This window comes from Epargyreus clarus, unplaced genomic scaffold (genome assembly GCF_041222505.1).
Source record: "Epargyreus clarus isolate Ecla_fem2 unplaced genomic scaffold, WU_Ecla_fem_2.2 ptg000005l, whole genome shotgun sequence".
NCBI lineage: Eukaryota > Metazoa > Arthropoda > Insecta > Lepidoptera > Hesperiidae > Epargyreus > Epargyreus clarus.
Genome location: NW_027332213.1, coordinates 339,935 through 364,893, shown reverse-complemented (window position 1 = coordinate 364,893; position 24,959 = coordinate 339,935). Strand labels below are relative to the sequence as shown.

The 24,959-nt window shown below is 34.6% G+C and overlaps 1 non-coding gene across 1 annotated transcript; it reads right to left on the bottom strand.

Annotated features, from left to right (window-relative positions):
* Nucleotides 1-1,624: 1,624 nt before the first annotated feature.
* Nucleotides 1,625-1,697, bottom strand: TRNAA-UGC (transfer RNA alanine (anticodon UGC)). Its single transcript has one exon. It is a non-coding gene; the product is annotated as a tRNA-Ala (tRNA).
* Nucleotides 1,698-24,959: the final 23,262 nt, after the last annotated feature.

Sequence of the window (24,959 nt, the reverse complement as noted above, 5' to 3'; positions counted from 1 at the left end):
GACAAATATTTGCGGCAGTTTTTGGACATTGTAGATTTTATGAATGTACCAACGCGCATGTCATCAATCGAATGGAAGGCTTCTCATAAACTATGATGATAAACTTAATAAAAGTTGCGTTAGTACCAGTAGTAATTGAAGTATTCTTAAGTATTACAAATGAATTATCACTTTGATTTAACGGTGCAGGAAAGTATCGCGAGTATCGCGAGTATCTGCAATCCTCTGATATCTTTCTAAAAAGTTCTCTCTTAGCGCGATTGATTATGGCCCAATCCTTATAATTCTTAGAGGAGACCCGTGTCCAGCAGTGGGAGAGTAACGTGTCGATGACGACAACGACCACATGTAAATTGAAAATTAGCAAACTTAAAACGTCTATTTAAAAGACTGACTAAATCCGTTTTGAAATATTTTTTGTTCGCTCATTTTTCGAAGTTATATCTATTTTATATGTAGATAAACCATCATCACATTAACTATTCCAAAATAAAACCATAAGAACATCGGGTTCATGTCATATATTACAGAAACTACTTAGAAATTTAATGTATAATGTATGAGATATTATAAATATGACCAAGTTAAAGTTTATGCCATTAACTGCCGCTTTACATTGTAATTAATTAGTTATGGCTCCATTTCCTAAAATAATTTTATCCTAATAGTTTTAAAAGCGGTCTGCCATGACGGTCCGGGATTTACTTCGACGCGCACATTTGACTTTTCAAACTAAATGTGTAGAAATGATTATCACAATGCACATAGTGCAATGGACTATCTTGTGGAACTTGAAATCACCAAACCCATTTTGATAAAAAAAATTACAAGGCTTGGAAAAATTTTTTGTTCTCAAACTTAAGGTTATTTTGAAAAAAATAATAATTTAATGGCGCATCAGGGAAAATATAAATTATGTCATAAAAATATCTAAGTAATAAATAGTAATCATAATAGTAATATTGCTCAGAACATCTGTAACTAAATCTACATACCGGAGTCCTACGTACATTCGATAATTATGTCGTACCATCGTATCAACTTTGGACGACACAGAAATCCTCTGTTTCAACATTACTCTTCCTTAAAACCGTTATAACATGCATTTGTATTCATAGTTCTTGTATATTAAAACAGTATTTTACAGTTAGGATCAAGATGATAAAGTCGCTGATGTAATGAAGTGTAGTAATAGTCACTAGTATGTTAATTTACTCTCATATCTTTAACTTAGGCCTTATGATTATGCTAATATATTATTATATCTTTATCTAAGGCCCCCTGCCGAGGTCTACCAATATAACCTGCTTATAGTTTCGTAATCGGAAACCCTTTTGTTTTACAAGATCAGATTGTCATCTGAAGTCAGTTCTTCGTAATAAATATTCTGTTTTATAAGAAACGGACGGTATATAAAATGTAAAACTAATTTACGTCTTCACAATATTTCTTATTAAAGATTGGTCAAAGTAATACTAAGGTTTCCATAGTAAGTTTCTTTCCAAATATAAAGAAAAACATCCAAAAAAGTAAAATGAATAAAATGTTGTTTAAGTTGAAGTTACTTATTACAGTGTAACTTTCTATACAAAAAAGTTTAAAAAACGCCGTTTCGAACGTTCCATGCCTCCAGAGAGATTCGAACTCCCGACCACTGGCTTGCAAGACCATTGCTCTATCCCCTGAGCTATGGAGGCTGATGCCAGATACAACTGTAATTTTAATTCGGTTCTGATAAATACAAAGAGCGCATGCGCGAGATGACGGGAGAGAGGGGAACCAAACTGAAATGTTTCATGGCATATCGTAAAGTACAGTCTTTCCTTTTTTTCGTATCGAGGGGGAAACTTTCAAAAGGTACCCAACGACGTGGGAGCGACGCCGGGTTATGTGGGATTTTTACCACACTAAAACCCTCCCGGTAGCTGTCCTCGACGCTTGTTGGGGAACTCCGGGATCTCCGACGGAACGCAACCAGAGCCCTCCAAGGGCGATGCCCCGATCGGGCTCTGCTCTGGGGGAGCACTTTTCGCTCCTCCCACACCATCTGGTGTTCACGAAGGTATGCGACCACACATGCCGCCGTCCTTCCCGGAGTCGCTTACTGAACGGTTCGAGCTCCCACTCTTAGTCGCCTCTTACGACAGGTAGGGGATACCGTAGCCCTATTCTAGTCCCGGAACTACAGGGACCAAAGAAGAACAGTCTTACCTAGTCTTCAGAACGATGGTTAACTAGTCTAGAACAGTGTTAAACATATTACTGTTACTGTGTTCAAATTTGAAGGGTGTGTAAGGGAGACATATGATTTGTTTTTAATCTTAGGAGTAACAACAAATAGGTCAATACCAAGTCGCACTGTTTTTATGATGTCGGCTTTTAATTTTTTTATAATATTGTCAAAGAGCAAACTAGCCAGAATTTTTCAGATGGTAAGTGACTACTGCTGCTTATGGTCATTTGTAATCAACCCCAGATAAGATTAGAGTCTTGACTGAGGTGGGTCACACTCACAGTTTCGTTGCTATCCCTGTACAACTGTTGTTAATAATCAATCTATTCAATGCTTTTTCAATCAAATATCTGAACTTGACGATTTTTATAGATTGAATGAACACCTCGGGTAAGTTCATTCTCTTACAACACTTTTAATTCGACAACGCTGGAATCAACTTTACATCACTGTCAAAATATATGTATGAGGAAATTCTTAATCAAAATCTCTCTCTATACCCAATATAGAGTAAATAGACGACACTACTTTCACAATCTAAATATTATTACATCCAAATCGGTAATGAGACAATAATATTAGCATGTTTTGGTAATTTACGACATCTGACGCATGACAGTGCGGCAGCCAAGTTAATATAGTGAGAAAGCATACGCTATATCTTTATTACTATTTTTATATACTTAATTAAAAGTTAAAAACTTAAATAATTGTTATAATATTTATAATATTCGTTTAAAATGACAATCATAAGTTTTAGTTTAATATAAATTTATTTTAACCACTTAAATTGCAAATTTACATTTTTTGATTTTGAAATGATGTTTAGTTAATATGTATTCATACAAAGCTTCTTCACCTGACCCTCTTTACTTGTGTCTTAATAAAATTAGATATTCAATTTTATCGCTTGTAATTTAGTTACAAGTTTGAAGATATTATTGGCTTTTTTCATGTTTATGTTTATATTTATTACTCACACTCAACAGGTAACACACATAAGGTAAATGTATGCGGTATAACTCTTCACCTTTTCATGTCACAATAGTAATAAAATTCATAATGACTAAAAATTTATAGTATGCAAGGCAGTAGTGAGTTTAACTTACAATTTACATAATCAGGAATAAGACGTAGTAAACTTATAAGACCTTTTGAAGAAATAAATGAAGTGGTCTGTGGATTTTTATGTTCCTTGTCATAATTGATAGGATTTTGTAATTGTAGTAACTAAGGAGTATGCCTCCGTTGCTATTGCTACATTAGGTTTGCATTAAAAAATCTAGCCACAACTGACATTTACAAATCTGTAATCTTTATATATTACACGTCTACATTTCTAAGCCGTCATGAGCAACATTAACTCTCTTCAAATACGTTGTTTCTGTACAATTCTTTGTGTACGTCCCAAACGTCTCAAGTTATTAAGAATCTCGAGAGTCAATAAAAAGCAGCCATTAGTACATATGTCACAACTCTCAATAGATGTTGAGTATGACGTAAAAGAACATATAAAATCCCACACACGTCATGCAATCAACCACATTGATTCGCGAGAGAAAAGAAAATAAAAACATAAGTGCGTCGTTTTCCTCAATAGCGTAACAAACAGAAGACAGCTTTGAAAAAAACCGATATATTCATATTTCGTGTAAAACGCCTTTACACGTCGCGAAAAGTCGTAAACAAGTTTTATAATCTTGTGGAAGGTACAAATGCCGGCAAGCGTGAAACGGTGTAGCTTAAGAGTTCCGTAGAGTATATGCATTAAAGAAATAATCTGGCTTGCAATACACTTGATGTTATGTGAACTCATAAACATTTGCAAGTAGTTCAAGTAGTACAATTTCCAAGTAGTACAGAAGTTCTCCGTTCGAGGACTCAAGAAGTTACAATACTTCATACAGATGCTTCAGTGCATCCTTTAAATCAGCGTACGGAAGTTACGGAAGTGGAAGATAGTAAAGACTCGTCGTGCCACAACAAGCGAACTTTGTTGACTTTATCTCAGTTTTCAAGAATAGCAACACAGATTATCGATATTAGGGCAAATACATGTTCTGTATGAAAGTGATCGTAGAATTCTACGGAAATAATTATTTAAGCTCATCAGGTCGGCTGCCTACTTGACTGCATGTAAAACTGTATGTTCGTGTAAAAAGAAAAAATCGTATTTAGGCTCATTACAAAAAGGAATTCAATGTTTGATATCAAGTCGCCGGAATCGCCCGTTTCTGAAAGTGGATTTAATGTTACCCTTGATTTTTCAGGGACTTGCTTAGCCCCGTGAGCTTCTATTCTACGCCTCTTAACTATTATTTCTGTAAGTCAGAAACAAGTCTGATAGGAATTCTTCGCAAATCCGCGGATCCCTGAAACATTTGCTTTTTATCGGCCGCCTTTCTTTTATAAGATCTCATTCCCGTCTCGGGGGCGAGTGATTTGTTCGTGCGAATTCCACTTAAAATTTTGCCATTTCCAATGAAAGGAATAAAATGTTGCTTCTGGTCACGTAATGAATTATTATGTTGCGGAGGTGTTGCGGAAAATCTCATCTTTTTTCTCATGTCAAAGGTCTTTGGAATTAATTCGGGATTTTTGTTGCGAAAATTATCATTTTCAATTTGGGTTCCATTCAATCTTGAATTTGAAAAGGTGTGATGAATTACAGGTACATAAAAGACGAATTTCTCGTATTTTTGTGAACTTGACGAAAAACATGAATATTTAGGTGAGCTGCTTCTGAAACGAATTTATTTATTAAGACACCCTTTTGAAGTTTTGAAATGTAAATGAAAAGAGATTTAAATAAATGTACCTATCTCGACTAAAATACTTATGCCCTGTAAGTACATAATTTGGATTTCCAAAAAATAAAAACATTTGTAAATTAATGCCCATTGTTTCAAGTCCAGAAGAACTGCCTCAAAGGTATTTCTATAATGCTAGTCCCAAAAATAGTTTTTCACAAAGTCTTAACTCGCAGAATCTCAGTGTAATTCTCAAACCATTTAGCTTCGGAGACGCAGGGGACGGCTGGTACCTCTCAAGCTATTGTAGACCTAAAGGTTTTCAAGGTACGGCTTATTATGGGCCAGGCCTGGACAGACCTGTGGGCCCATCTAGGAAATAAGTTGTTGAAGAACGCAGACGAAGTTGATAAGAGCGCGCGCTCACTCTAATGAGCTTAATTTGCAAAAGTCACAGCAAAAAGATGAAGTCCTACGCTAATAGAACTTTGTCAAAGGACAGGACAAAGCAACGGGACTGGATTGTACTGAGTTTTGTTGTAACCGTTAATTTAATTATGGAGTTATAGTTTTGGGAAAACTTCCCCGTAATCAGTTTGTAGTCGAAATACCCGACGTAGTTTATGAAGCGAGGTAACTGTATTTATTAAGTGGCGAATGATAACCCAACTTCGGAATCCAGTTATAAATTAAAATACTTGAAGTAAATGCAGAGAATAACAAAAATAAAGACGATACCTACGAGTACAATTGGTCCTAAAACTCAAGATAAAATGTACATTTATATTTTTAAATTGCCTTTCCCACTCTGTTGTCTGGAATATAAAATTGTGCCAAGTACAGTCTAAATAGAAACCTAATGTCTTTGAATTTGAATTGATGGTGCTTTTAGCAGTTTAGTACCCAATACAAACAACCATCGCAATTAACGTGAGCTTACTAAGCTTCGAAGCTTGTCTCGGCAACGTTAATAGGCCCTAAAAGCCATGTCTTTCAATTGTGTAGTGATAGCCCAATTCTCTCCGAAATGGACACATAAGTCCAGCAATACACCGCTGCATACCGCACAGTCCTAACGAAGCTTTGGCACGCCGCATCTCATGCGCACAAATTACATACAATTACAGCTTAACTATGGAGGACCAGCTTTCAATGGCCTACCCACCCCTTCTCATGTCCAACTATATCAGACCACGCAGAGGCAACGAGGAGAACGTGTTCAGGTCTCGTTGAACCGGTCGCTTTCAATCCCCATCTCCTGCTTTATTGTGACTTTAGACCGCTAGCAGGAGTTTTACGACCGAAATTTCGCTCTAAGCGGAGCACTTAAGGCCGTAATTTGTTTGATTGCGAGCTGTTTGGGGGTTTAGAGGAAGGCAATACAAATTGATCTCATCACCAGAGGATCCCAGGACTACGGTGTTTAAGAACCGTCTACGATCCGGGCTGATAGTGTCTTGAATTACATTATTTGTACAAACACTAGGTAAGCCGGATTCTATCGGGTGGAAATCCGTCTAATCGCCCGGTTGATTCCGTTGCCAGGAAGCCACTACAATTTTCTGAAAGATTTATCTCGAATGTGGATTGGCTTCGGAATTGATGATAGTATCAAAGGAGATACGGAAAGGAAACATAAACAAAGCTTTCTGATTTAGCTTTCTGATGATAAAAATAAAATTGAAATATTTTTAATGCATTCTGCCTTTGGAATACATTGCTTATTTTAATGTCAAAGACCTAATTATAGATTAATTATCTCATCATCATGTAAACTTAAAACAACTTTTAAGTCGTAGGCGTTTAAAAATGAGGCTAATAAAAAGGCAAGAGACAAATTAACAATGTAACAGTTGTTGACGATCACAGGAAAGTTAATCGTTTAGTCGCTACTGAATATAATTAGTTGGATTTGCTTTCTAGCTTCATACGAGGTATTGTTACTTTAGTTCATTTCGTAAAATAGATGCAATACAGACACTAATTTAGAGATGGAAAAATAAATTGTTCGGAAAGATGATTCAGGAATAATGAGATTGTAAATGTCATAATTTTAAAGAGACATAAATATTAGATCAAAAGATTGTATCGATATAATTTTAAACACTTTGAGGGCGTTTTCATTTTTTTTTTTGAAAAAACGGTACATCAAATACCGGCAATATGCCAGTTGTTTCCGGTTATTGCATAAATAAAGCGCGAGCATCGCACCGCCCCCGGCGTTGCGTGCCAACTGCGCCTGTCACATAAATACAGGACGGCATAGGTGCTGCCGAGAGTATCCCGAATGCCAATACCTACTAGTGTTCTGATGGAAACCAGGGTCATACAAGCCCGTTTGGTCACATTGTTATATACGGTAATAAAAAATAGAACAAAAATATAGCTGACTTTTATATCGCACAAAAGTATTTTTTGTTAGTGCAGAAATTAAAACTCTTACAGTTTTAGTTATGAATTCTAGTTCCAGTTACATATTTCTCTCAATCAGTGGTTGCGGCGGTTGCGGCGCATCTTCTGTTTTTCAAAGTAATATGCTTGCTAGATATCAATTATTAATTTAACGGAGAAGGAACTACACACCTGAGAGAGCTACAAAGCTTTCGAAAGTGTGTAAAGTCTATCAATCCGCAAATAGCCACCACGTTAGCCTATGATCCAATGTCCAAACCCCTTTAACTCTAAGAGGAAACCAGTGTCCAACAGTAGGACAGTAATAGGCTGAAAACGAAATCAACTTATTGATTATAATTATTTTTCAAATATAAACTAGGTAAATATTTACGCATAAATATGTTAACAACCCTATAATTTTATGTACCGCTGACTCTAACCCTGTTTGATTTGGCGCACTCTCAGATAATATCGGCTCCTCCACAGTACCTCTGATAACCATATCAACGACTGGTGCTTACCGTTCCACCTTACTCGTATCTGCTTAACGACAAAAATATTATGAAAATGATTATTTAAGACAAAAGTAGAATAATATAAATTTGGAAAATCCAAAAGTGCACGACTCATAATGCTCATTTAATTATGAAATATAAAAAAAAAAAAAAACTTAAGGCGTTCAAAATTAATTGCCGAAAAAACAGCTGTAGTAGGAAGAAGGTACTGCACAAGCGCCCCTGGTGGAATAAATGTACATAATATCTATAGATAGTCTTGTAGTTTTCGTTTTTTATTAATTGCAATTCAACGACACTGAATTAATTAATCATTCGCATTCAGTGACCTACAATCGTCGATTAGAATTTAAAAAAAAAAAAATTAACTCAAATGATGGATTTTTTCACAAGTTACAGTGTTTTCAGGTTTCACACATGACGGACAGGAAATTTTTTTGACCTATTTTGGTGTTTTTTCCAATTCTATTGCAGTAAATCAATTTTTAAAAAATATGGAATTAATCTCCATTAAATTATCTCGACAATAGTATGCAAAATATCTTGATTCCGTGAACTATCAAGGCTATAATAATAAAAATAGCCGCCAAAATGAAGCGAAAAAAATTTTTCGATCGTAAAGCACTCTCTGATGCTTCGCATCATGAGTCGTGCAAAACGCTGTGTTTTGTTATAAAATGAGCTAGTTCGATTCTCGGCTAGGGATTATTACAAATTTAACGATGCAGATTTAATTTTCATTCCTAACTATTTTCGCTAATCTTTATAAGATTAGCTAGTTTTGGATTTGTCCATCCACGCACACATGAATAATAATTAGTAATAGTAATACATAATAACAGTAAGGTGTTTGTTTACTTTTCGGTATTCTCGAGAGAATCTGTTATATGCTTAAAATTTTATGAGTCGAGCTATTAACTTAAAATTAATTATAATAAAATCGTTGTAAAGTGATACTGAACTTGATACATGAACATAATTTTTAAAATATTTGTTAACAAGCCTATTCTTGTTCTTCTATCTCTGAACGATACATACTTTCGTGTGTACCGATTCTGATTTATTATTAGACATTATTATTCTCAACATTCTTATGTAATTGTATTGAATATATTAACGAAGGGACATTCCTACTCCTTTGATATTTCGTAGTAATTTATTTATTACGAATATTTTATAATATAATTTATGAAATTATGTATTCAGTCGTTTAAAATAGGAGAATATATCTTTTAATAATTTATAAACTTTTTTTCGTAAGCATTATTAGAGACTATTTATATTACTTAAATTTGTAGCTAATAACTAAAATACGTAAGTATACGTATTCTGCAGATTAAATAAGACATAACAGTATCTTATTGGTATTCATGCCAAATCAATTCCAGTCACTCCTCAATCCTCATTAAAACTCAAACAATCGTCGCCACCCACGTTGATAAATTCAAACGGCATTATCCCAATGTTTTCATTACAATACCAAGGAACCCATATCCCGTACGCCCAATCAGACTCATAGGGAAACACCATTACGCATTCCACGAAGCGACTCAGTTTGATTTAACACAACACAACTTAATTCTATTGTATTCTCTGTATCTATTCAGCATGCGATACCAGTTGGCATCAAACAATCAAGTGATAACAATCGATTCGGGAATCTCATTACTTAGCTCAATCCGATTGATGGAACTGGCGATGAAGTTCACTGCGGTTGATCCATTGAACTTTTCATCGATGCAACAATAGATTTTAATGATAACGAGGAAGCAATGGATGGTGCAAATGTCGGTGATGTTAACCCTGGTGGTGATATTGGTAGTCGATCACAAGTTTGGCTGGATGCGGGTATCGTATGCGAGTTATCTTCGAGAACATAAATTTATATACAATTGGTCGATCGTATCTAGATAAGACCCGTCTCGTTAGTGGTAGACAATTTGTCGCACAGGACTGTTGTCGCCTGTTGTTTGTAAATTGCTTTCTTATGTTTCTATCGCTATGGGTTTGTACCATAATATTGTCCGTAAGGTCATTATTAATCATTTCAATAAAGACATGCGGGTCTTTCAGATTTTTGGATTATTTAATATACGTTTTTATAGTTATACTAAAATCGATATTATTTCCAATATCAGTACCGTTATTGGAATATTTTGGGTTTTAATTTAGCATTTACCTGTTTAAAAAAAATTGAAAACGGATTTATATTTTAAGAGTTATTGTGTAAAAGCTAATTTAAAAAAATAACATAATTTCTTATAAGCATCTTATAAATATCTAAGCTTCGGTGACTTGTAAAAATTAATTAAAAATATTGATAGGTACATCAAATTTATTTATTCGTATAGACTTTCAAACTCTATACAAGATCAAACAGCCCTAAAGCCTCTTAAAATCGCCGAAGCAAATGATCATCGATTCCCAGGACAGATTGTTCAAATATCTTTATCTATCAGCGATCGTCGCCACGAGTACAAGGCGTGCGCTATCGACGCAGGCCATCGACTGACTGATCGGGCTTTCGACTTTTTATTTCCACTTAATTTGTCTCTTTGCCCATTCTTTGTCTCTCAGTCTAGGTAACATATATCTATATTTAACATATAGCAAGTATAAATTGACCGTCAACGTTGCAAAAGATCGCAAGGAAATATCCATACGTAAGAATTTTATAATGTTCTCGAAAATGTTTATTAGCTGCTAATGAACATTCGACGTTCTATATTCGTCCACAAACAAAACAGTTATAGTACTTGGTGTTAAATGGTCAGTACCACCCATTAATTTCTGTAAGTTATCCGAAATAAGACAGAAATCTTATCTTATTACATGAGGACTAAGTGGCATTTCTTATATAATAACCGCCTCACCACATAAGACCGAAATAGGAGTGGCAGTAGTGCTGCTATAATTATATACGAAGGAGATCATAAAACAAGTAAAACACCTCTCCTAGTTGAATTACAAAAAGACTTTTCAAAATTAACTGTCCAATAACATTTAGAAATGAAAAACTTCTAACTGGACTTCTTCCAATTTCATTTAAACGTATTTGTACAATCGTGGCAACATACTCGTATCTGAAGAGCTTTATTAATGAAGACAGATATTTGCGGAGGGAATCCACACTTCTGGAGAGGTCTCGAAATTTTTCAGTACCTCCGAGCAAATATTTGTCCATCCCGCCTTGGGGGAGCAGTGAGAGCATAGTGACGTCGTCGGTCGGTATGTCAAAGGCTTTACACTTGACGACGAGTACACTGTTATAAATACATCTTCGGGAAAACGTTCTGTCAAAACAAGTTGGTGTGACGACTTTTCTAAATAACCCTTGTTATATAAATATGATACAGAATTTATTTCAGGAGCTTTATCAGGATCAAAATCTTTATCCCAACTAAATATTTTACAGAATTATTTTATAATATCATTAATGTATTATCGTTTTACAAAGTGACTCATATATCAAGGTATATATCCTATTGTAAATTTTGTATCCCCTTCAAGTATAACTTCTTCAGAGCTATTATTATTCTTAAGTTCTGTCCTTCAGCCCTTAACAGGCTTCTACTAAATAACAAGGTAGAATGTCCAACCCGAAACATTAATTTTCTTTAAATAAAACATCTTCATAATCACACCGACGTTAACTTCATATATTTTCCGTTTGAACAATTTGTTTAAGTCATAAGTTGGAATTTTCAGACTGAAGCCTCACAGTTATTATTTTGGAGTATCAAAGGGCGAGTTTCTTTTGTGTATTTGTTGCTTAAGCCACGGTCGTCTATTGTGCTATCGTTTCATTTTCCCATTTGCCTCATAGGTTATTTATAAAAGCGTTCATTTTATGTAATCCCTAGTTTGTAACAAAAGCTGTAGGCGTTATTTCAAAAACAATTTTTCAATGTTATTCATAGCGTGTTTTTTACCTTATTTTTTCCCGTTAGCCTTTGTTTAATATTCGGTCACAGATCCTATATAAACACATTTTTATGGACAATAATTGGCAATGTTCGCGTTCTGCTATTTTTATACTGACGTAACAATTATACTTATTTATTTTAATTTTTATTTTAGTTGACTTATATGTTATGTAACGTAATTTTGTATAGTTGCTTTGTATCATAGCATGCTGCCTTGCTGATGCTCATTACCAAATCTATGATTTAAGCCCGTCCAAAAAACAATCAATCTCCCTTACCACACCCTTCAAACCAAGACACAGCAGCGCCTAACACTGCTGTTATTAGGTAGAAATAGGTGTGGCGGTGGTGCCACCGGAGTCGAACCACAAAGGTTTCTACCACCTAATAAAACAACAAACGAATACAAATACAACAACATAAGGAAAATATAAAAACAAAAAACAAACTTTATATACAAATAACTAACTAATTAGGTTGAGTTTCCTTTCCAATTTCGTAAAAGCATATAAATGGAAAACATGTCTTGTATCAACACGGTCCTCACAATATCAACATTCTCTTTGTTTATTGTCATACGATATTTAAAGACAAACGTCTCAATTTCCCTTTACAAACGAGGGTTGTTTTGACTGTTTGGCGAGGAATCAGATACATTATTACAGGGGTTGCTCTATATCTTAGTCCGCGTCGTGTATCGGTAAAATTTTAATGTCTTGCTGGATGTTTATTGGTCCGTCGTCATCCCGTTACTGTCGCCCTGCTTTATCTCCCGTCAGTGTGAGAGAAGTTTAGGAAATAGTCCATCGCGCTGGTCAAGTGTGAATTGGTAGACTTCACATACCTTCGACTGCCGTTGTCTTAAAGAACTCTCGATTGTGTAGGTTTTCTCATGACGTTTTCCTTTCTCATTATAGCAATAGCAGTGGCCCTTTTAATAATGAAAGTGTAGTTTAATCAATATACGAGTATGTAGTTATATCTGTACTCGTATTAAGTGATAAAGACATCTTATGTTACATTGTATACAAGTAACTAATTTAAATTTTATTGTTGTTTCAGGTACGAATCTGTTTTGTTATTATCTTCTCTATTTCTTTACTTGAATGGCAGTAATGTAGTAAAAGAAAAACAACTGAACGTGTGTGTTCGGCGTCCGACGTGTGTGTGAATCGTAAGTTACAGCTATTAACAATGATATATTTATTTGAATGCCTAATGATATAATTATTAATTTTATGTAGTTCAGTGACCAGCTATGTAATTAGTATCTAAATATTTACTGGAATAAAATAGCGTTTCTCTCATCGCTGAAGTAAGTGGTCAGTAAAGTAGACCGCGAAAAATATGAAAGGTCCAGGAACTTAATTCGAAATATTAAATGCAGGAAGCTGAAACTAATACCAAAAATAATGTTATCTACTGTGTTCAACGCATTGCTATGCGCAAATGTCTTTGGAGTTTTAAGAGCTAATTATTTAGAACCCGAATAAATCTTGCATATTAAATGGCGGATTAATGCACGAATGTCCCTAATAACTATCAATTATTATTAAATAGCCTATTAATAAATGTCTTTAAAATGAAATGTAACAATTTATTCACACACATTAGCGTAACTAACTAGCCCTACAAACATTCGTAGGTTTATAAATCGTAGCAACGGCCCTATTAAACCAATTATCCCGCAGTTATATATTATTTGATTTGTATATCTGGACGTTTAAACGTTCTGATAAACCGAAGATACGGGCGTCGGCAAATGTCAGCGTCGCCGCGAAATAAATTATCTGCGAAACGGTTTTAGTTATTTGTACCACGAGCGGACTGATGTTCGTTATTCAAATTCAATTTCAAATGGCGTTTATTTGAAATTGATTCTTGAACTGTTTTGGAGCTTTCTTTTATTGCAGTCGCGAGCGTTCATTCTAATTGATAAATGAACACTTCCATGGACCTGGGTATGTGTAATTAACGTCAATAGGAAATATAATTAAAATCTTACGTAATGTTGGAACGACTCATGTAAGTGTTTCAGACTTACTAGACCTTTCAAGCAGAAATTCTGCCAAATATCAACAGTCTAAAGTGCACATAACTGTTGATATTTGGCAGAATTTCTGGCATTGCAGTTAAATCACATAGTCTTCAATTTTGGATAATCGACTCGCATTAAGTAGTTATTGAACTATTTGCTACTCATACATATTATTAGAAAAGAATCACTGTTCTACAGAACTTCGTAAATTGTGAAAAAAAATATAGACAGTTGTTCTTAGAGAATCAGTGATTGGTGATAGTCTCGTATTAATTGCGGTCTCTCATTAAAGGTACAAGGTTCAAATTCCAGCTTTTAAATTAGTTCACATTCTTAGCGGAGACTTATTTCCAGCAGTGTGACAATAATGAAGAAGACGATGGGGTTAAAATAGAAGCTGATAACAACAAACATTAACTTTATGTGCACTTTATATGAATTCATTCAAAAAGCAAACATTAACCCGTCTTCCCTTCAATTTAACATAGCTCCGAAATGAAGACATCAATAATGAGGAGAGTGGGGATAAACAAACCATTCCATACTCCTTACGTCCCCATACGGGTAGCTTGGGGTAGTGCATCTACGCAAATGTTTGCCCGAACATTACCGTTTTACTAAACAGCGAGGGTTCCCACTTTGGATTTTGGAAACCATTAGGATTGAGTTATGAAAGCGGCATATTTGACAGTGCTAATGATACAACTACTATTACTTATTCCCTATTACATTATTAACTATTTTAAGGGAATACTTTATAAATTGACATAATTGTTAAATAATATTATGATTTTATCAATGTCACATACTAGGCGAGTCTTATGACATACAATTCACTATGTCGATCTTGGTCACTAAGGATTCCATATTTGATTCTCGGTTACGGAAGCATGTAAACAACTTTCCGTTTCTATTCTAAGATTTCGGAGTATTTAACTATGTCCATGTGATCTACTAGATGTTGTTGTGTGAAGCTATAAGTATAGAGAGCCTCAATTTTTATTTAATTGTTTATATTGCATTAAAATTCCCCGACATCCCCTTACATACCCATACCCTCATCACACACAATATGGGAATATTATATTCGAAGCGATCAGATAACTTCACCCTCGAGTGAAATATTAAGACACATCCTGTTCCACCAGATGCTGTGAACTACATTACTACAAGTGATTTGTCATAGCGTTGATAGGCTTAATTTAGTGCGGGATGCCCTAGCCCATAGCCCTATGTGGAAAGATTTATGGGGCATTAGACAAATGAGATGGCGACGTTATTACATCGCCCATCCATGTGTCGTTGGTCTGAATAAACACAAGCTAGCAAGAGATTGGTTTAATCACGTCTTTGGTATGGAGTATTCATAATAGTAGATTTTATGCTTACTATGGAATATTAAAACCGGTGTTATTAAATAGTGAATGTCATGAATTCTATTTGCAACCAAATCCCAAGATGAGATAAGAGATTATAAGGAAACGTATTATAAGACGAAGAAACAATTTTCTGAAAATGAAATTTAATAATACTCACAAAATATATAACTCACGTTATGTACCGTGGAAGACGCTCGAGGAAAAATCCATAATCACAGACATCATAATGTAGGATAAATCCCCAGAAAGATTTTTCATCTTATTCAACACAGACAAAGATACATAGACACACGTTATCACAAAAACTCACCTCATAAATCAATCCGGCAAAATTGCAAAATGCGAGTGGAAGTTCTCAAATAATAAAACAGAGAGAGCAGACAATTGTATCGAAAAGTTATCTGGCGAGCGGCTGACAATGATAGATAAAGCTGCTAAGGTAGCAAATAACAAATGTCATAGTAAGATGGCAAATCCGGAGGATAGTGGGAGATCCGATTTAGCGAACGATTCTTTCCCTGCTTGGAAGGATGTGGCTACAGTCACAACGAGTAAAGAATTTTAAGTGGTCGTAATGCTAGAAATTTCTTTGACTTTCTATTATGAAGGTAGTATTAGTTCGCTTTTTACAACTTATAATAAGAGTGTAGCAATTTGTCTTCAAATTTGAAGGGTGTGGTAAGGCAAATTAATTTTATTCAGACAGTCTATCTCAGTACTCTAAAGTAGCAATGCAATCAATATTAAACAAGACTTCTGTTATATATAAAGTTACCAATAAAAGTAACCAAGTAACGATCCAGGTTCATCATGCTATCATTAGTCATTACTAGAAAAAAAACTGAATTTGATTAGCAACAAGATATCAGTTCAATAAATAGTTATTAATTTTTTTTTTTTTTTTTTATAATATAAGAGTAGCAGACGAGCATGCAGTCCACCTGATGGTAAGTGGCTACTGCCGCCCATGGACATCTGTAATCAACCCCAGATAGGATTAGATATTCCTACCTGAGGTCAGCCACAGATGCGCCGCTACCCCTGAGGACTAAGCAGGAACGCCTCGGAAAAGTCTGTCTCCCTTACCACACCCTTCAAACCGGAACACAGCAGCGCTTAACACTGCCGTTATTAGGTAGAAATAGGTGTGGCGGTGGTGCCGCCGGAGTCGAACCACAAAGGGTTCTACCACCTTCAAAAAATTTCTTGTGAAAATTTCATCTATCCATTTGATTTTCTTCAAAGAGAAGTTTGGTCAACGCTTATAGTGCACCCATCTGCAGTGAGACTTGTCGGGCAGGGTGGAGTTGTGAACCATTTATTTTCCTCCGTTTGATCTCTAGAGGAATTTCTTTTATCAGGTTCCCTCATTCATGTGAGACAGAACCTTCTTTGCTATTATTTAAACCGACCGCTCGCGATTTATTATGAAGTTTCCACGGATGCCCGGAAGGAGGAAAACGATGATGTGAACAGTTATATTAATGGGTGAGATGTGCTGTGTTCGCTGTTACTGCTTTTGATTGTAGCAATCGATTCATGCGGTCTGTTTTTTCGAAGCTCTGTTAATGTTACACAATTTTTCACTGCGATTTAGATTGATTGAAAATCTAAAATAAAATTCTACATACTTAATCATGATCTTGAATGCCTTTTCTGGGATACTTTTTACAATTACTAACAAATAGCTATCGTCAAATCAATCGTTTTAGTTATGTATTATTTTCATTAAATATTTGTTTTCTGTTATAGTCCATATTTTCGTTTGGCTATTTAATTCGTTCAGAGACGTCAATATTATACCGTGTGCCGTGCATGTTTCGTGAAATATTCCTACCCAAAAAATACCCTTACCAAATTTGTGTAATCCAGTTGCTTCTGATCCAGCGACTCCAACATTAATCAGGGGAGATATCTCGCAACATAAACAAAGGACTATCTCCGCAGCCCAGCGCGCGGACACCGCAGGGTCATTAACTTCTTTTGGAGTATTGCTATCTTTAATCTATCCACTTCTATGTGCACCCACACATAAATACAAATCGTCGGCTTTTACGACATACACGTATACTAGTACACATATGACAAATAGTCGCAGTAGGAAGCAATTATCCTAATAGCAACGAGTGTCGCTTGTCTAATGACATATTATTGAAATTCTATTTAAAAGTGGTAGAACCTCAGAAGGTCTAAAGGTGGTTGGACTCAGAATGCACCACCGCCACTGCTACATCCATTTCTTCTTAGTCAAATCAGTTTCAAGCACACTGTCTTCTAGTTGAATGAATGTAGTAAGGGTGATGTACTTATTGAAAGTGTCCCCAATTTGTCCTGAGAGGTAGAATCCCATTTGCGGCCAACTTCAAGTAACTTTGATCTTATCTGGGGTTAATTATAGATGCTCATGTGTAACAATGCATATACCTACCATCAGATGGACTGCATTTTCATATACTACTTTTATAGAAAAAAAATACACTTGTGGTTGGTTTCTGATATGTTGCTCCCGCTAAGTGTAGCGCCTTGTAAAATTTCATTTCCTTGCCGTATCAAAATAGATCAACCTAAATACATACTTTGTATACAGAGCCTGTTATATTTTTATACTGTTACTTATTTTAAAATGAGTTCGTATAGATAGAAACTGTGGATAAACCGTTGTTTATTTATTTTATCGCCACTCTTATACTAACGAGCTGTGGTAAGCGATAATGCTCTAACATGACGTGGTGATGAGCGACTGAAGTTTTTTGTTGATATAAGAAAATGTGTATTCTCGTTAAAGTTTTGATATGAGAGAACTAGTTTCATGGACAGACTAGCCCGCGTCTCCGACTGTACTTGTATGATAATTCTTGTTCTGCTTCGATGGTAATCATATACAAACATACGTTATAATTGACTATTAGGGAATGGTAAAACTAAATCATTTCATAATCATAACGTATGAATTATTTATCATTTATAGTATCGTGCGGATAAAAATAATAATTGTAAATGTAAATACCTTTTATTTCGTATAATTACCGCCACTACCCCCCTATAAGTCCTCAAAGGAGAGAAAGCAAATAAGCATTGATATGTCACTATTAAAACAGTGGTGTATCAATGCCAATAAGACATTACTACAAATAGGCTAAAATTTTAGAAACGAAAGGACGAATTCAATAATGCGTGTTTTTTTTATTATTTGTTTAATATGCTTAAAACATAAGGACATGCAAAGCCACAAGTTTATTATAGATGTAAAAGATATAGAAGCTAGTATCGGTACAAGAAATCACGCTGGACATGTTTTTATGTCTAAAGCAATAATAACTAGCCGAGAGCTCGTTAACATACGATAAACGTAATACAAAAATAACAATAAAAACAAATAAACAACAATATGCAATTTCTATCATGAAACTAGAATGTCCGTACAAACGATCTCCTAAATAGCCTATAATAAAGCGTGTACAATATTAAAACGATCTCTAGCGTAGGTAGTATCGAAATATGAGATTTCATTCGTACATCTGAGCAGTGTATGCCCGTGTCTCTGCTTGTATTTAAATCAGAAACAAAAGTGAATAATAAAAAAAGAAGAGAGAAAAAGGGTTCAAAATGTAACATTGTACATATTTATTCGTTTTTACCACATATTATACTCAACGAAAAACATCTAGATAAATATGGAAATACAGACATTAGAAGATGAAATAATTAATATAATTCAATATTAAAGGAAAAAAAATACGATAATCGTAAAATAAATTTACATTCGTTACGCAATAAATAGGAAACCTCCACGAGTTTTTGATGTCGAAAACAATATATGCGTAAATATATATACAAACAGTCGTTAAGTTCCCTTGAAGATTACTTCAGAAACGATCTGCACAACAAACAAGCAAGACGTTACAAAAGGTTTCCTTTCAATAATAGAGGCGATATTTTTTCTTGACTTATGTTTTTCAATATGCTCCTAAAGTGTTCAATAAAGAGATCCCAAGCCAAAAATAAATTTAAACATACATATAAACATACATATTACATACAAACATACATATATTAAAATACATTTAAACATACATACATAAGGATGAAAGTTATTGAATACAAGTAAATCAATCAAAAATTGATCAGATTCAAAAATAAATCAATTAAACAGACAGACAAACGTAATTTATACAAAATAAAGATATGGATTAATGGAATTGGAGGGCGTAAGAACAATCCATAACTGTCTTGTTATACAGAGACCGCGCAATAAAGTGTTTAAATTGGGTCCGTGTAATTGTTGAGAATAGAGATATTCCGTTGCTTGCAGAGATTATGTTTTTGATAAACTGAATTGTCTCACTTCAGACAGTGAAACGAGGGACGATGAACGGTTTGGACAAAGTAGTAAAGGAAAGATAAATAATAGTTTAGATTTAATGACGAAAGCAGTATGTATCTTATTTTGTAATTCTATGTGTCTAATTGAACTTATAAGTAACCAGGCTATTAGCGATACAAAAGAAATTAAAAAAATTAAAGTAAACTACGTATGTAATATTGAGTGACTATTGCATCCGTAATTAAAATAATTAAATTTAGGTAGTCATGTAGGTATCTTTGTTATTTATAAAGTCGTATTGGTTTAGTCAGTTTATTAAGTATGTTCCATATAGGAAATAGAATCTTTTTTTTGTATTTTACATGAAAAATCTGGAGAATTTACTTCACTTGTTCCATAATTATCAATTTTCTTCACTTTACACTCTCACTGATGGCTTGTCGATTAATTTATTTTTTAGCATTGAATGGGAAAAGACCATAATCCAATAGAAATAATGCTGTTCCATATCGACGTACCGTCGTGTTTTCGTGATTTGTAGTACTATAAATTATTACTCGGAATTAATATGCAAGCTAAATAGACCAGTAGAAGTCCTGGGGCACTTGTCACACCACTAACGAGTAATAAATAATATTTTGACAGACAAAATCAAATTGAAATTTTAAATTATTTATGTATTCAAAATTTGAGTATAAATAATAATCCGAGATAGTAAAATGATGAAGTAAAGTACAAACGAATTATTACGTGGTTTGGAAAACAATTTTGGCAAACATGGGGATAAGTCCAAACATTTAGATCTTCGGTTTTTGTATTAGTTCTGGCGACATAAGTGGTAGCTTTGAATAACATTTCTTATACAGTTTCAGTAGTATAATAATGTTCTTCAGTCGTAAAAACACAAAACATCTACATGTTTGAATGCATTAAAAGATAAGGTCATTCTAACACAGTACACTTAGTAACAATATACGCCTAAATTGCTACCAGTAGTTGTTCAGTCACAGATTTATGTATCAAATTCATTTTTATTAAACTTCATGCATATTCATTCGAGCTTGATCCTTCATATTTCCCATTTCTATCTGTAAGTATAATTTTATTTATTCCTTAAACGAGAAAATTGTTTGTCGTTTTACCCGTTGGCAGTCGAAATACTCAGACGATGCAGTTGGCGCGTCCGACTCATAAATTGCAGGACTAATACGATTGTCATTTTCAACTTTCTGCTCTTCTATTCCTTTTGCTCCTTGATCTGATTGCTTTCGTTGTGAGTAAACGTTGAGATACTTTTGAGGAAGAGAGTTCTAAGTAGCTTTTAAAGCAACTTAAATTATAATTGCGTGATGGTCCATTATTGTTATTTTGTTTAGGACCTAATTCAGCTTTAAACATATTGTACAACAACATAAGAACATAATAACTAACCAATATATATTGGTCACGGATGCCTTATTACCCATAAGGAAGAAATTGTATCCAGGGTGTCAGTTCCTACTCATTTCAAAACTACACTACAGAATTCTTTCCGAAAAATACAGAATTGCTTGTAACTTCTCCAGTTACTATGTATTCCATTTAATCACACAACTGTGGATTACGTCCTTTATACAGTTAACATCATTTTAGGCCATACCGCAATACTGAGGGCCACCGTTTTCTTAAGGCCGAGACCTAAGGCCTACCGCAAGCTCGTCCCTAACCGTCCTAAACACACTGCCTTGTCACGCTCCGATAACTTTCTCCTCAAGTTTTGTAGTTCCAAATTCCATTTTAACTTAGCCTATTAAGTGGACTAAGTTCAGCAAAATAACGTAACGATTTCCTTACTTAGTTACTTCTCGAAGTGAATTAGTTTTGTTATGTATACAAATAAGTCTATTTAAATTTTGTAATCTTATTCTAAGGTCGTAATTATATACTCCGACAAATACAATATGTCTGTGATCATAAATATGCTATTTAAATTCATTTTCTCCTAGTTTGAAAGGATGTTGATTTTGTAAAGGATATGGAATAGGTAATGTAGTAACCAAAATTAAGCTATTATACGAAACAAAAGCAGGCAGCTTAACTGTAAGTTCAATCTCACGACCTATAGGGTAGACTGCAGAATAATAAGAGGAATTATTATAGCGAAGTAATAAACACCTCTATTCGTATCTCGGATTTCAGTGCACGTCACGATTTTGCTTCAGAGGGAAAGAGTGTTTTTCCATTGTTTAATGTTGACACGGCATCCGTGAAGAATAAAAGACGACACGATAAATGGGTAATTTTGTGTAAGTTGTCACAATGTTGGGAAAGACATGAAATGACATGAATATGATGACCTCCCTAATTTGTGCACGGTGATGAAGATGCGGACAGCTGGAGCGATGAATGTTTATCTGACCGTTTTGTGATTCGAAGCCATTGTGTACCCAAAATACAATGTGGGTACTCAAATAACATGAGTTATCGCAACGCACATTTGAAGTTACTGACTTACTGTTGCATTATTGCAAGCTGGCCCGTGCCCGTTCGTTATATCAGGGACCGCCGAAAGCCAGTTCTAGGGACTATTGTATACCCCGAATGGCGTGTAAAATACAATCCATTAGAATCTTTGCTTCGCTCATATCATCGATATCCTCTTAGTCGAAGATAACGAATTTTTCCTGCTATTAAAGAACTAGCCCCAGTTTCTAAATTTATCATGCCGTAAGATTCAGTGGACAAATGTTCTGAGTCGTGATCCTTAAAAGGTTAATTTTCACATAAATATTATCTGAAACCTTTTTAAAGTGACTGGTTTATTCTACAACTAGATAGGACGAAAAAATAATGAACAATCATAAACTTTAAACTTCACCTTTATCTTCCACCGAATCGCAAGAACAGCATCACGCATGAAAAAAGTATGGCCAATGTACCTTCCGAAACAAATAACACTGATTTCACCATGGAACACTTGTTTTTTTCTGTTCCATGGATTTCACCTTTAAATATAAAGATGGACTTCATAGTGCCATGTAGGAACCTTCCAAATAGGTAGACCGTATGAAACTTCTTTATAAGAGACCTTTCTGTTCAAATGGCATTTAATCTAATAAACTTCAAAATTTCAAATACTATGTAACTCTTATCAAATAAATCAAGTCGTATATTTTAGTTTCAATTAGAAGTTTGGTGAGTGGTAATGGGCATTATTTCAATTATATCCACCTAAAGTCAGCCAAGTCCGATATATTTAGGTACATAATTACCCCTGTGTGTATACATAATTATATCCTAAAGGTACTACATAGATTTGGGAACTCGAACTAAGTGGCAACTTGGGACTAACCAACATTTCGGCGTTTCTGATTTATTATGAGTACTTGTATTATGTACGAATGTTTCATTGAATTTGTTATACGTTCTCGATGATCGCGACTTGCGATTGTATCCAGTGTTTTAATTTATTTTGCTGATGAATCGACTCGACAGTCATTAAGAGGACGATCTATGAGTTGTCAACTTTGTTACAGAAAAAAAATCTATAAAACTCAAAATTAAATTCTAAATTCTCGTGTCAATTACATACTACGACAATATGGACTGAATAATGGTAATTTCATAATAGAAGTGATAATATAAATAATATTGGTGGTTGAAAGGTGGGTTTGACAAATCGTATATTACCTCCATGCGTATTTTTGCCCATTTTACCCATATTTTAGAACTTCAGCTATAAGGATGATTGCAACAACAGGTCACAGTTACTGCAAATTTTACTACTTAATACACACTGCGTATTTACGAAAGTAAATACAATTCGATGGGCATATAAGCTTATTTGTCCATTAGAAGACCTCTGTGGTATTTGACAATTACCTTGCAGTTCCCGTCGCAAAACGCTATGCTGGAAAGTCCCGCTTAAATGGGCTTATCCTGTTGATATCTGGCATACACTTACGAGTACCTCTGCGTTCCATAATATCTGGTTTCTGGATTAATCATTTAGTTCCGAAGTCGTACGTCATTCGATATCTATGTAAATTAATGTTAGTAGTAATTTATGTTCTTCGGGCTAATGTATCTGATTTCTGAAGCAAAATAATGTTAATCCGCTTAAAGGATTCTGTTTGCTGAGTAACAAAGTTAAAGGTTATAGCAGATAAGATTTATTAGTAAATGTCTTTGGTTGTGTCATCACATACTTTGTAGTTATGGTACCGCCGTACTGCCACTTGGTTTGGAGTTCAATCTTATTTGGACTTAATTATAGATATCTTTCCGCAGCGACTTTACTTAAATTTCATTTGTGCTTCATATCAAAATTAAACCATTATAAAGATCACGGCCACATTTACCTATATTTTTCTTTTTAAGTCCATTCGTCTTGTGAGACCGCCAGTCCATCCATGCATTTATTTATTTAGTAATTATATCATTTATCTATAAAGTATATCAAAAAGATAACTTCATTAAATTAAATTATTAAATTATAATTAATTAAATTTCATTTACAATGTGTGATAATAATGTACCCAAAATATGTGCCTGGTACGTGACAATGACGCACATTTCGCAACTTTTCCGCAAATATGCGAATCGCGTCAAAGTTCGAACCCCGCGAAACTCGGTCACAATCGTGACCGGCGGAACTCGAAGTGTTCTATTTCCGGCCGCGGCTTCCGTAACCAACCGTAAACAACGGCCGATAACGACACCGATTCCTATTGAGGGGAGAGTGTGAGGGGTGTGGAAATTTTAACGCTATTCTTGTAAGGGAACTAATTCGCGGACAACAGTTTATGTAGACGACCGTTGCCCATTGTCAAAAAGATATACCTAGTTACCTACTTATTATATGAATTTAGCCTTTAGGAAACTATTCAGATGTGTTATCGACAGCAAGTAAGACTCTTGTCTTATTTATAACCATAGCTTTGCAATCACTTTGCTTGCATATTCGTTACGTCTCACTTAAATGGAAAGTAAATAAGCATTCGGCTCCCCATATTGAGACGTTGAGGGAACCATGGACAGTGGACACTTACCCAGAAACTACCCAAAAAAGCGACCTAAGGTTATAATTTAGATGTCTACCTAACCGACAATCAAACACAGAACCCTTAATATGTCAGGCCAAATATGGTCAACGCAGGTCGTCCTTTTAAAACAAGGGGTTGGTAAACCATATCAAAATATTTGCATCTATATACTTTATACTTTATCATAGTTAATTTAAACTTAAGTTTTATGCTAACAGTCTTGTGGAGTTGTTAAATTCGCGATGATATAGAGGTCTTAAATTTTGTTTCGGTAATTAAAGGGCTGTGTCGTCCCAGGACCACTTTTTTACTAAGTTAATAAAGTTCTTAATACCATTACTTCAAGAATGAGCTCGTTTAACTTGAAAAGATTTTT